Genomic DNA, 12,128 nt, shown 5'->3' with positions numbered 1-12,128 from the left:
TTGTACGACAAAGTATAGGGCTGAACCGCCCCTATAACCGGTTCTGGACACATCAAATCTCTATTTTTGGCTAATGTTCCCCCAAAGAATGTGGATGCTGTGGTTCGAGTGGTTAAGGGCAATGTGTCATTGTAGCACTTGTGTAGCTCATTTACTCAACAGCTAGGTGAATCATTGAGTCGTCTCATCTTGTACATGAACTCTGATTCCGTTACAGATCTGGACCGTGGCAGGAAGCATGCGGTGTGCTGCTGGACCAGAGTCAGACACTGTTGGCAACCGGGTCGCTGCTGATTTCCACCTAGAGAGAGACCGCCAAACCGGTCACCGTGGCGATGCCAAGGCAGAGAGAGATGGATCAAGGCAGCGTGCCATGGCATTCCCTCCCGCATCTCTGATCGACAGAAGGTACGCACCGCAGGGGGCGCTGGGAAAATCCTGTTGGTGGGGACAGGTCCTGATTCTTTCTCTCCACTGTCTCTGTCTCTGTCTCTGTCTATGTCTATGTCTATGTCTATGTCTATGTCTATGTCTATGTCTATGTCTATGTCTATGTCTATGTCTATGTCTATGTCTATGTCTGTGTCTCTGTCTCTGTCTCTGTCTCTGTCTCTGTCTCTGTCTCTGTCTGTCTCAGTCTGTCTATGTCTATGTCTATGTCTATGTCTATGTCTATGTCTATAACTGTGTCTGTGTCTGTGTCTGTGTCTGTGTCTATGTCTTTCTCTCTGTCTGTCTCTCTCTCACCCTTTCTCTGTCTGTCTGTCTGTCTGTCTGTCTGTCTGTCTGTCTGTCTGTCTGTCTGTCTGTCTGTCTGTCTGTCTGTCTGTCTGTCTGTCTGTCTGTCTGTCTGTCTGTCTCTCTCTGTCTCGTTCTGTCTCTGTCTCTTTCTGTCTCTGTCTCTTTCTATCTCTCTCTCTCACTCTTTCTGTTTCTGTTTCTTTGTCTCTTTGTGTGTGTGTGTGTGTGTGTGTGTGTGTGTGTGTGTGTGTGTGTGTGTGTGTGTGTGTGTGTGTGTGTGTGTGTGTGTGTGTGTGTGTGTGTGTGTGTGTGTGTGTGTGTGTGTGTGTGTGTGTGTGTGTGTGTGTGTGTGTGTGTGTGTGTGTGTGTGTGTGTGTGTGTGTCTCTGTCTCTGTCTCTGTCTCTGTCTCTGTCTCTGTCTCTGTCTCTGTCTCTGTCTCTGTCTCGCTCTGTCTCGCTCTGTCTCCTTTTCTCTCTTACTTGTGTTCTGTCTGTCTGTCTGTCTGTCTGTCTGTCTGTCTGTCTGTGAGTAGGCCTACAGCTGAAAGGAGTCTCATGGTGAGATCTTGGATGAGGTGTAATGTAATGGTCATTCATGATGACATATAGGAATGTGTTATTTGTAAAGCCTTTATGCTTTTGATTGATAGATTTTGATACCAGAGAGTGACAGCAGAGAGAGATTTGAGTGACAGTTTTATGGAGAGCTTTCCATGCAACACAGCTATGATGTCATGTACCATAGGTCTCTCTGTATGTCTGATATATGTGATATATGTATACTCTAGCTATAGCTGCCTGAGCCTCCGGTGTTTTCATTTAGATCAAAAGGACCCAACCCCTGGTTCTGAGCGTGCGAACGCACAGTGAGCCATCTGCTGTTGGACCCCTGATATTTCCTCAGAGGGAATTCCAGAGTGGAGATATTAAAACAAAACTCCTTCCACGCCCCCGACCGCTGAGAGCTTCAAGCATTCAAGGTCCACAGAACGGCTATATCTGTTGTTTTTCCAAAAGAAAAAGCAGCCAAATATGGGTTTTCTCCCTCCTGAGAAATTCACCATCAACATTTTAGGCAGTGTGTGTATTCTAAATCTTACTTTATTAACTGCTGTTTTTCAGCCTATAGCCTACTACTTTTTGAATAGAAACAGCAGTAGCATGAAGATGAGAGGGAGACTGTAGGAAAGACAGTAGAAAGCTGAGAGGTAGACAGTGTAGGAGAGACAGACAGTATGAAAGCTACGAGGGGGACAGTGTAGGAGAGACAGATACTGGGAGAGCTGAGAGTGAGACAGTGTGGGAGAGACAGATACTAGGAAAGCTGACAGAGAGACAGTGTACCTGTAGGAGAGACACAGGAGGATGTCTAGTGGGATCTGATCCTAAACCAGCAGGGCTACATGTGGTTCTGATATGGAGGGGGGGGGGGGGGGGGGGGTTCTTATTCACAACACTCATTGGAAATAATACAACAGTGTTGTGTTTAAATATATATCACCACAAATGTATATTGAGACCAAAATCTACCTAAAATATAATAGTCAATTTTTTTTTTAACACACCTCTGTGAAATATATTTTTTCACTGTGGGATTTACTGGGAAAAGCAAGAGGTTAGTCTCTACTGCCCCCTGCTGTACATTGAAGGCTGTGCATACAGTTCAGAGTAGATGGCCGTGTCACAGACCTAAAAATCACATTATGAGGTTCAGGTTACTATATACCTATACTCATTATTACAGCTCTTAGAATGTACAGCCAGACACTGCCTGCATCGTGGGTTCAACTCAAATGGACAGGGACCAGGGGTGCAACAGTTAATCGAACTAATCAATTTAATAAATGATCATTTTGGGCATGTCGTTATAGGAGAAAAGTAAAAAGAAAATGTTATGTTAAAAAAAAAAAAAAAATATATATATATATATATATATATATATATATATATATATATATATATATATATATATATATATATATATATATATATAAAACTGATCTACAGTACAATGTGCTACTTTTACTATTTTTACATGACACCGTTGTACAGCAAAGTATAAAATAACGCTTAAGTGGTTACTCGATTCGTTGATATATAAAATATATAACATTATGAAAAAAAAGTAATCAATAGGATAACCACTGAGAACATAATTGATAGTTGCAGCCCTAACGGGGACCAGGGCAGCCTCTCTTATCTTTTTAAGCGAATCCATGGGAGAGACTGTGAATTTGAGTGTTATTTCACCATATAATAGCACAGTGGTTCTCAAAAAAATTCATAAGGACCCCCAAATTAATGCATTTGGCCACAGACCCCCATACAAGATTTATGTTGTTAAAATGTTTCAAAAGTGGTTGATAGGGACCCCCTGGAACGCCCTCAAGGAGACCTTGGGGTCCCTGGGCCCCATTTTGAGAACCACTGTTATGGCTTTGCGTGGTGCTGTCGACGGTGTTGATATTGCGTCTGTTTCAGACAACGTTTATGATAAAAGTGGTTTCCATGCCTTTAGGATCAAACAGCGGCAGTGGAGAGCCTCGCCGTTCTTGTGTTCAAAGACACACTCCAGCAGCCTCTGAGATACGGTTGCTATGGAAATAAGCATGGCGGGGGAGAGGCTATGCAAACATCTTCCTCTGGCTAACACACACTCTCACAACACACACACACGCACTCACGCACCCATGCGCACACACACACACACACACACACACACACACACACACACACACACACACACACACACACACACACACACACACACACACACACACCCTGATTTAACACAAAATAGTGTTTTCTAATTTGAACAGGTTGCAGTGTAATAATCGTCAAGTAGAGGACCAACACACCTGTCAGCATCTCACATGAACACTCAACTAGTTCAGAATATGACTGCAGTTGCTGGGCAACAACACTGTGAGAGCTACTGGAGTGTAAGGTAACACAAGTTACACAACACAACACAACACAACACAACACAACACAATACAGTACAACACAATTACAACAAAACAAAACAAAACACAAGACACAGAGCAATACTAAAGAACACGCATGTAAAATGCAATAAAACAAACAAAACACAAGACGCAGTACAACACAACACTAAGCACAGTACAACACAACATCACAGCAACACGGCATAAGAACGCAATATAGCACAGCACAGCACAGCACAATACAACACTATCTTGAAGAAAACGCAAAATGCCGGAAAATCTTGTAAATCTTGGAAATAGAGGTGGCCTATATGACCAAAACCCCATCCAGCTTGGCACACCAGTTACATAAGTCTTCTCTCTCTTCTGAACGGTGATTTTAGTTGCATGCCTGCATTATATTTGCTTTGTTCAGGACCCCAGGAAGACTAGAGGCTCATTCATGTGTCTCTAATGGGGACTCCTTTAATAAACATAAACAAGAAATCCAGTGGGGAACAATTTTTTTATTGTAGTTATAGGCCAAAACGTGAAGTGCCCTGTTATAACGCCACCATGAGGCCGATTCAATACATTTGGGGTGGAGGTTCTTCCTTTGCCTTCTGGCAGTGTGCATGCAAAGATTCACACCAATCGGTTCCGGAGATTAGCTGCTCACAGACACACGGATGGACAGGAGCAATAACATGGTGTCCGGCCTTCGGCCGTCCAGCCTGGCAGAGACAGTAAAGGCATACAGGACTAGATACTGTTCTGTGCACACCTACATTATTTATAGAGCGTTCCAATCTTCTGCTTCTATCTCTCATCACATTCCTATTATCGCCTTTTCCAGATCCCAGACAGTGATTGACCCTTTCTGTGACATCTACACAGGATGTGAGGTAACTGTCCACACTAAGCTATTACTAGATACTAGGGTCAATACCTTTGGAGGAACCTGGCTGATTGTCAGAAAAATGATATGTGAGTGAATATGTCACTGGGTTCTATCATTGTAAAGGTTTCCTTCAAAAGAGTTACTTCATCTTAAAAAGCGCTTATATTCATTCCTTATTAAAACGATGCTTATATTCATTCCTTATTAAAACGTTACACCCCTAATAACCAGAAAACTGCAAAGTCGGGAAGAGCGTGTGTGTGTGTGTGTGGGGGGGGGGGCAACAACACACAGCTGCCTTCTCATATGGTGGCATGTTGCAAATCTAATTACCCCCCCAAAAAATGGAAATCAATCAGGGATGTTTTGATATTTCAGAATTTGAATAATGAAAAATCTCATTAACAGCAGTTACAGTCAGCCACAGAGAGATCACTAGTTCCTCTGGACACATTTATATTAATACTACTGAGAACTGCCTCCTGTCAGGATGCTCAGACTCTTATTATCACCCTGTCCAGCTCCCAGGCCTGTGCTTGACCCTTCCCAGTGATGTATGGATCTAATCAATTATTCCATTTGCACCGAGAAAATATGTGCTAACGCTAATGCACTTTTTTTTATTATGTACCTCCTCCATGCTCCTGTTTGACAAATGGTAATGCTCCCTACATGCAGCCAGCTGACAAACAGCAGAATGGATCCCACTGTTGGAATAATAGAATAGAAATAGAAATGAATGAGTGCTTGAATAATTCTGATGGCCGACCGTATCAAGAAACTCTAGCAGGGAGTTATTTGCTGTTTATAGCTAGGGGGTTTATAGCAGTCAAAATGATAAAACTGTATCATACTTTCTTATGAGAAAAGACAGAGGTCTCTCAAAATGCAATGGTTTTTGGACTGAAGCAAATCCCTCGTGGTCATTCTAGATGCATCATAGTTTTATGTTTTCCTATTTTTCCAGTTCAGATTTTCAGCCATGGTAGAGCTTCAGGGTCAGACGTAAAATATCCCTGTAATGAATTTCAAATGACTTTCTGGTTGAGGAGAAGTATGAGGTATACATTTTTGATTGCAGTACCAAAGAAACACATCTGTTCTGCATATCTTACAGCTTCAAACTGTTCTTTGTCAGGGAATGGTCGCGCCAAACAGTCGTTCATCTTAACGTTTTACGGTGACGGACGACCCCGGCTGACTTCAGACCTGGCACAGACTCTGCCTCACATTTTTCCTCTAAATCCATCAGGGTTTTTTTCTATGATGATATTAGACAATATCGCAGAGATAATGACAGTTTCTGATGTGAGAATGATTGTTGCATTACAGTGTTGTGCCTGAGGAGACTTGAAGAATGTGCCCAGTAAAATCTGGAAATAAATCTGGAGATATTCCCACAAAGTCTGTCTGAATACCCACCACCCCTCTCTCTGTCTCTCACTCTCGTCATTCTCTTTCTCTGTTTCTTTTTTGATTGATTGAATACTTTATTAGTCAGAAATGTAAACAGCACGTGGTACAATAAGACATTAAGGCTAAAAGGACTTTTTTCCATGCGGACTTCCATGCGGACTTGTTTCCATTGTGGTGCTTTGTATTCAATTCATCTCTCTCTCTGTCTTTCTCTGTGTCCAGGTAGCCCACTCAGTAGAGCACTGCTTGCCTTTGAATTAACAAAGTTCTGGGTTCAAATTCTAAATACCAAATATCTATGAATCTACTTTGTCCTAAACCCTCCCACATGCAGAGATATCAGAGATTTAGGTATTTATTCACGACTTTGTAAGTCCTACTCCTAAATCACTGGTATCGTCTCCGTGTATCAAATAGAATTGGTGGTATTGGGTCACAATGCTGGCAGCACATAGAGACAGCTAAACTGTGCTTCTCATACAAATATGCAAAGTTGGCGGTGCCTGGGATCAAACCCAGAACCTTGCGATTCAGACTCTAGTCTGATCCCTTGACTCACCCCTGGCACAAAAAACAGACCTGAGCACTTCACCTTCTGCAGCCAAAGTGGTACACACACACACACACACACACACACACACACACACACACACACACACACACACACACACACACACACACACACACACACACACACACACACACACACACACACACACACACACACACACACATGCGCGCGCACTCGCGTACACACACACAAACACAAGAGAGTGAATTGAAGTATGAGGCGATGAAACTAAGGAAGCCCTTACGCGAACTTCAAGCACTGTCTGACGTGCAAGGATAAAGATTAAAAAGCCTTTATGTCTCAGGGCATATACAAATTTAAAAACAATAGTAAGATGTGGTATCTAGTTACTTTCTGAAAATAACAAGTGAATAAAGCATTGAATGGCCTGCTTTTATGCCAAACTTGACATCAGTTCACGCATGGGCAAAACCAACTGTATAGATGGATATCATGTTGTTTAGATAGATGCTAGGTTCATTGATTAACTGGTATCAGTTGCACGCACGCACGCACGCACGCACGCACGCACGCACGCACGCACGCACGCACGCACGCACGCACGCACGCACGCACGCACGCACACACACACACACACACACACACACACACACACACACACACACACACACACACACACACACACACACACACACACACACACACACACACACACACACACACACACACACATCCCCTGCCAGCATATCATTTACATCTAATCAACATTTTCAATCAAAATGTATGAATGGTCAACCCCAGATCCTTTCAGGATATAAGTTATATTTTCCATATAGACAGGAGGACATTTCTTTTAACCATTGCTTTAACCATTTCTCCTTATATTTTTCCAAATGAGGGCAATTAAACATTCTGCCTGTAAAAGACACATGTTGAGAAGACTTTCACTCTTTTGTATGTGTACTGTAGATTGTCCGGATATATAAAAAAAATAAAAAGCTTTGATCAAGGTAACGGTTTAATTTAAAGTCTTGCAGATCAGATTTTTAACCTCTCCCCAAAACTCCTTTATCTTGACACATTCCCAAACCAAAATATTTAATAATTATTTAACTGTATATTGGGGGGACAGACTGCTATTCTCTCAGTATTGTGGTCACCCTGCAGTGTTACGCCCATGTTACTGTAAAAGGCCATTCCCACTGAGAGAAACCACAAGTGGTCAAATAGAACAGCATCTAACTTGTGTTACAGAACCTGATAGAGATTTGGGCCTGTGGAGGTTCCATCAAACAGCAGTGGCGTAAGACTGTTGTCTTCTTTGTCGATGACTGGACTTGACTCATCAGTTTTGGGATACAACTTGTAGAGCCTGCAGCAGCGAACGCAGATCATCAAATAGAATATTGAAAATAAAATGTATCAAAGGATTAGTGATGGAGATGTATAGTATCACTATCTACAGAGCAAGATTACGACGATCTTGCATCAGGTGGGGAAGGAGAATGTAAAAGAGTAAAAAGTGTAAATGAGAGTATAAAATTAGCGAGTGAGAACGTGAGAAAGTGGAGGAGGATGAAGTGCAGTTTCATTTGAATAAGTAAAGAGAGAGGGGGGGGTTATAGTGAGGGAAGGCAGCAAGAGGAATGGAGAGAGGGAGGCAGAAGGAGTATGAGAGAGGGAGAGAGAGGAAGAATAAAAGTAGAAGGTCGGTAACATATGAACTGATTATTTCTCAGGTCAGTGTTGACGTTCATGTTAGAGATGCATGATGGGTATTATAAGACCGCTGGCGTCATTCATCACGTCAAACTCTCATCCTGAAGGACACCGTTCGCCACACGCAACCAAGCACACACACACACGCCACACACGCACGCAATGTAGCCTTTTTAATAAGCTGTGTGTTTTGAAACTTTTTCAAGCATTTCTTTTTAGTTTGGGTCACATTCTACAAAACACAAATAAATACTGGTCAAAATTACACCAGATTTTCCCCACAGGGATGAAAAAAGGCATTTATTATCTTATCTTATCAAAATGAAAGAGACAGCTGGGACACTTGGAGCTCCAAATGCTCCTTCGAAATATTCCGATTTCCTTTGCAGGATTGGTTTTGAAATACGTAATTCACAGAGGGCATTAAAGGTCAGGGGCAAGTGCTTCAATGAGTCATCACTCAAATGGGACATCAAATCGTACTTCATAAAACTGAGTCGTATTGGTCAGAGGGAATTGATGGCCAATCCACAATCTGTGAAACCGCCTTATGTTTAATATTATATTTACATACAGTGTGCCGTTGGAAGATTAGTGAGGATTTAAGGGGTTGTTGCGATGGGTGGAACGGTATGGCGGTGGTGGTATTATATTTTGAAATAACTATGGATGGACTCTGGGGAAATCATACTGTGGGAAAAAATATTTAGTTGAGACCATTCTTAGCTATCCTGCTGAATTAACATTTACAAGCCAAGTCAGTTGTTTGTGAAACTACTTAATCAGCAAGCAGACACTGCAGAATTGTCTTTGCTCAAGGTTTTGTTTCCCCCCATCATTTATGTCTACAAGGCAAACAACATCCCTGTGTCTCCTAGCTAACAATTTGTCTGCTGATAATTGCGACGGCACTATATGCCTCTGTCAGGGTTTGTGTGCCTTGCTAATCTTCATGTCTTTCAGTGTGCTGGAGCCCTATGGCTGGGACCTGGTTGGAGAGTGGTGGCAATCAAGGATTGGAGGCAGCTGGCCAGGGCCTCCAATCACCAACCACCTGGGCCACACCCGAGCATGGCCAAACAGAGCATTGTTTGTTTCATTCAGTAAATCCATGTTGATGGATATTTACAGCTGCAAGTTGATATTTGTATCTGTGGCTATGATGGTATGTGCCATCATGTCATATAACCACCAGGACTCATACTTAACCACTGTATCCTCTGAAACCTTATTGAGGGCAGCTGTCAAGAAGGCTACATCAGTGTTCATCATCATTTGCATTACATTGCATTTGACCAAATCAATCTGACAACTTGAATTATTTAGGGTGTAATGGATGTTAGATGGCACTCGTCCCCTGACTATTTAAGTATTTCCGCTTAACAAGAGACTATGTTTCAGAACATGTTTTAAATTCAGGAGGCTCTGCTGCTCTCGCACTGTTGACAGCTGTGGTCTGACTTCCTCTGGGAAGGTGCATCTCGAACCGTGAAGTAAATACTGCCACCTACAGGAGACATGGGTGAATATCTAGCTGTTTCCTTGCAGCCATTTTGTCCTGTATCTCTTATTACATGACATCAGCGTGTATCAGCTGTCATAGCTTACTGTGGAAACCGCTCTGGGACATATGTGTACAGTAAATTTGTGGTTATACATGCAAGGACATAATCTATATTGCATGTAGCTATTAGCTACTAGACCTACTGTACATGCAACATAGCACATTGTGTGTAGAGAGACTAGTTTGTGCGTGCGTGCGTGCATGCATGCGTACATCTGTGCATGCGTGTGTAGGTGTGTGCATGTTTTAGTTTATTTATTTTAATTTTAGAACAATAGGTCAAAAGATAAGGCCCAACAGAGTGCTTTAAGACTTATTTCTAGGTAACTGTTTTTTTTTCTTCAGGAACAGAATGTTTGCAGGCTTCACTTCCAGGGTAACAGATACAGTCTTTAAAATGCGACCTTGCTGCTGCCGCATGTGCTTTTGAAATCCCAGTTGCATAGCAACGCATCTCCGAGTGCGGTTCTACCACCTCTACTCAGAAACAACTGTCATTTTATTCAGCTTCACAACTCCTCCTCAACTTCTCCCGTCATGAAGGCCAGTGTTCCGCATGCAGGGAGCCTATTGGATGTCACTCACATTCATGATGTCACTATATTCCTGCAGTCAGTGCACTGTGTACAAAATGCTCTCCCTACTCACCATTAGCCTGGTAGTCCATCCCGGTCGTGGCATTCACATGTGAATTCTGCGACCGGGATGGTCTACCAGGCCAACTCACTATTATGCTATTACACGTGATTTTGTAGTCTTTTTTTATGTGTGCCCCAGTTTGTTGGTTACTTTTGACGTAGTATGACTTATTAGTTGTTTTTTTTTGTTTTTATTTTAGAGGTATTAAAAAGTCCTTAAATTGTCAATTTAGAAACGTGAAAATACCCTGTAAACACTTAAACTGTATCTTGGTTTGTTTACTGTTTCGTAAGAAAACAATGTTGCACTCTAAGCTAATCATCTAGGGACCCCCCAAAATAATTGGGAACCCCCCAAGGGGTCGCGACCCTCAGTTTGGGAACTACTGCTCTTAGCAGACTTATTTATGTATTTATTTATTTTCCTGACTTCTGGATATTTTATGTATATGGATGAAGATGTAACATTTTGACTACCTCCACCTTGCAATGTTTGCGTCCCTAACCCCAGGATGGGAACCAATAGTATCGCGGACTATTGGCGTGTACAGTATAATATACAGTAGCCTACTACTACAGTACACTGGATGTATTCTAGTGGAGTGTGTACAGTATAGTATTACTGTATACTAGGTTAATATAGTTACAATACAGTAAAGTATACTATTATAGTAGGATGGTGTAGTGGAGTGTATGGTATACTATTATACTAAGATAGTATAGTAGAGTGTAGACAGAGTATACTAGGATAATATAGTAAAGTGTACAGTGTATAGTATACTATTATACTAACACAGTGTAGTGGAGTGTACTGGGAGAGTGTGCAGTGATGAGTAACGGGGTCTGTCGGTGATACCAGCTCAGCAGCAGTCTGCGGTCGTATGATGTCTCCCATGGGGCCTGTGGCTCTATATCAGATATCTTCCCTGGCTGTTACAGTGTCACAATAAACAGATGCTCAGCTGGGTTATGGGGTCTGGGGATACACTGTAAACAACTTAAAGAGTAGTGAAGGAATGAGGAGGACAACTCATTCCTTGGCCTTCGGAGAGGCCATTTTGACAGGTAAAAAAACAGCTGACGTTGGCTGGCACCCACACAAACACATAAATGAAACACTCATGAATTAATGTTATTACCCTCAGCTGTGTTTACCGGAAAATGGCGGCTGTGAAAAGGATCCACTGAGTTGAGAGAATGACTGACAGAACGAAAGACACTAGGGGATGTATTCATCACACATTTCACGTTTCAGTTGAGTAATCAATAAAGTATTATTATTTAATTGATATCCAGGTAGTTATTATTGTCTATTGTCTGTCTGTCACTTTGAACTATAACCAAAGACATTCCATGAGACAAATGATGTCTCATGGAACACGACGTAGTTCGTATCACATCATTCTCTATTATCACTATTACTATCTTGTTAGTATATGTATTGTTGTTAGCACAGTTGTGTGGAACATGCTACAACTAACATTTCGCTGCTTCTATACCTGTTTGAGTGAGTGACAAATAAACCCTTTTGAATCTTGAATCTACAGTTAATGGTAGAGCATTGTTTTATTTTATGCCAGTCATACAACTGTGGACCTTCCTTCATGTTTCCTTCCCCAAGATCTCAACACCAACTGTAATTTCACCCATTTTTTCTCTTCCTCTCCCAATGCATGTTCGCTATTTGGAA

The sequence above is a fragment of the Gymnoscopelus braueri genome (assembly GCF_963280865.1).
Source record: "Gymnoscopelus braueri genome assembly, chromosome: 20".
NCBI lineage: Eukaryota > Metazoa > Chordata > Actinopteri > Myctophiformes > Myctophidae > Gymnoscopelus > Gymnoscopelus braueri.
This window is presented reverse-complemented; position numbering follows the sequence as displayed.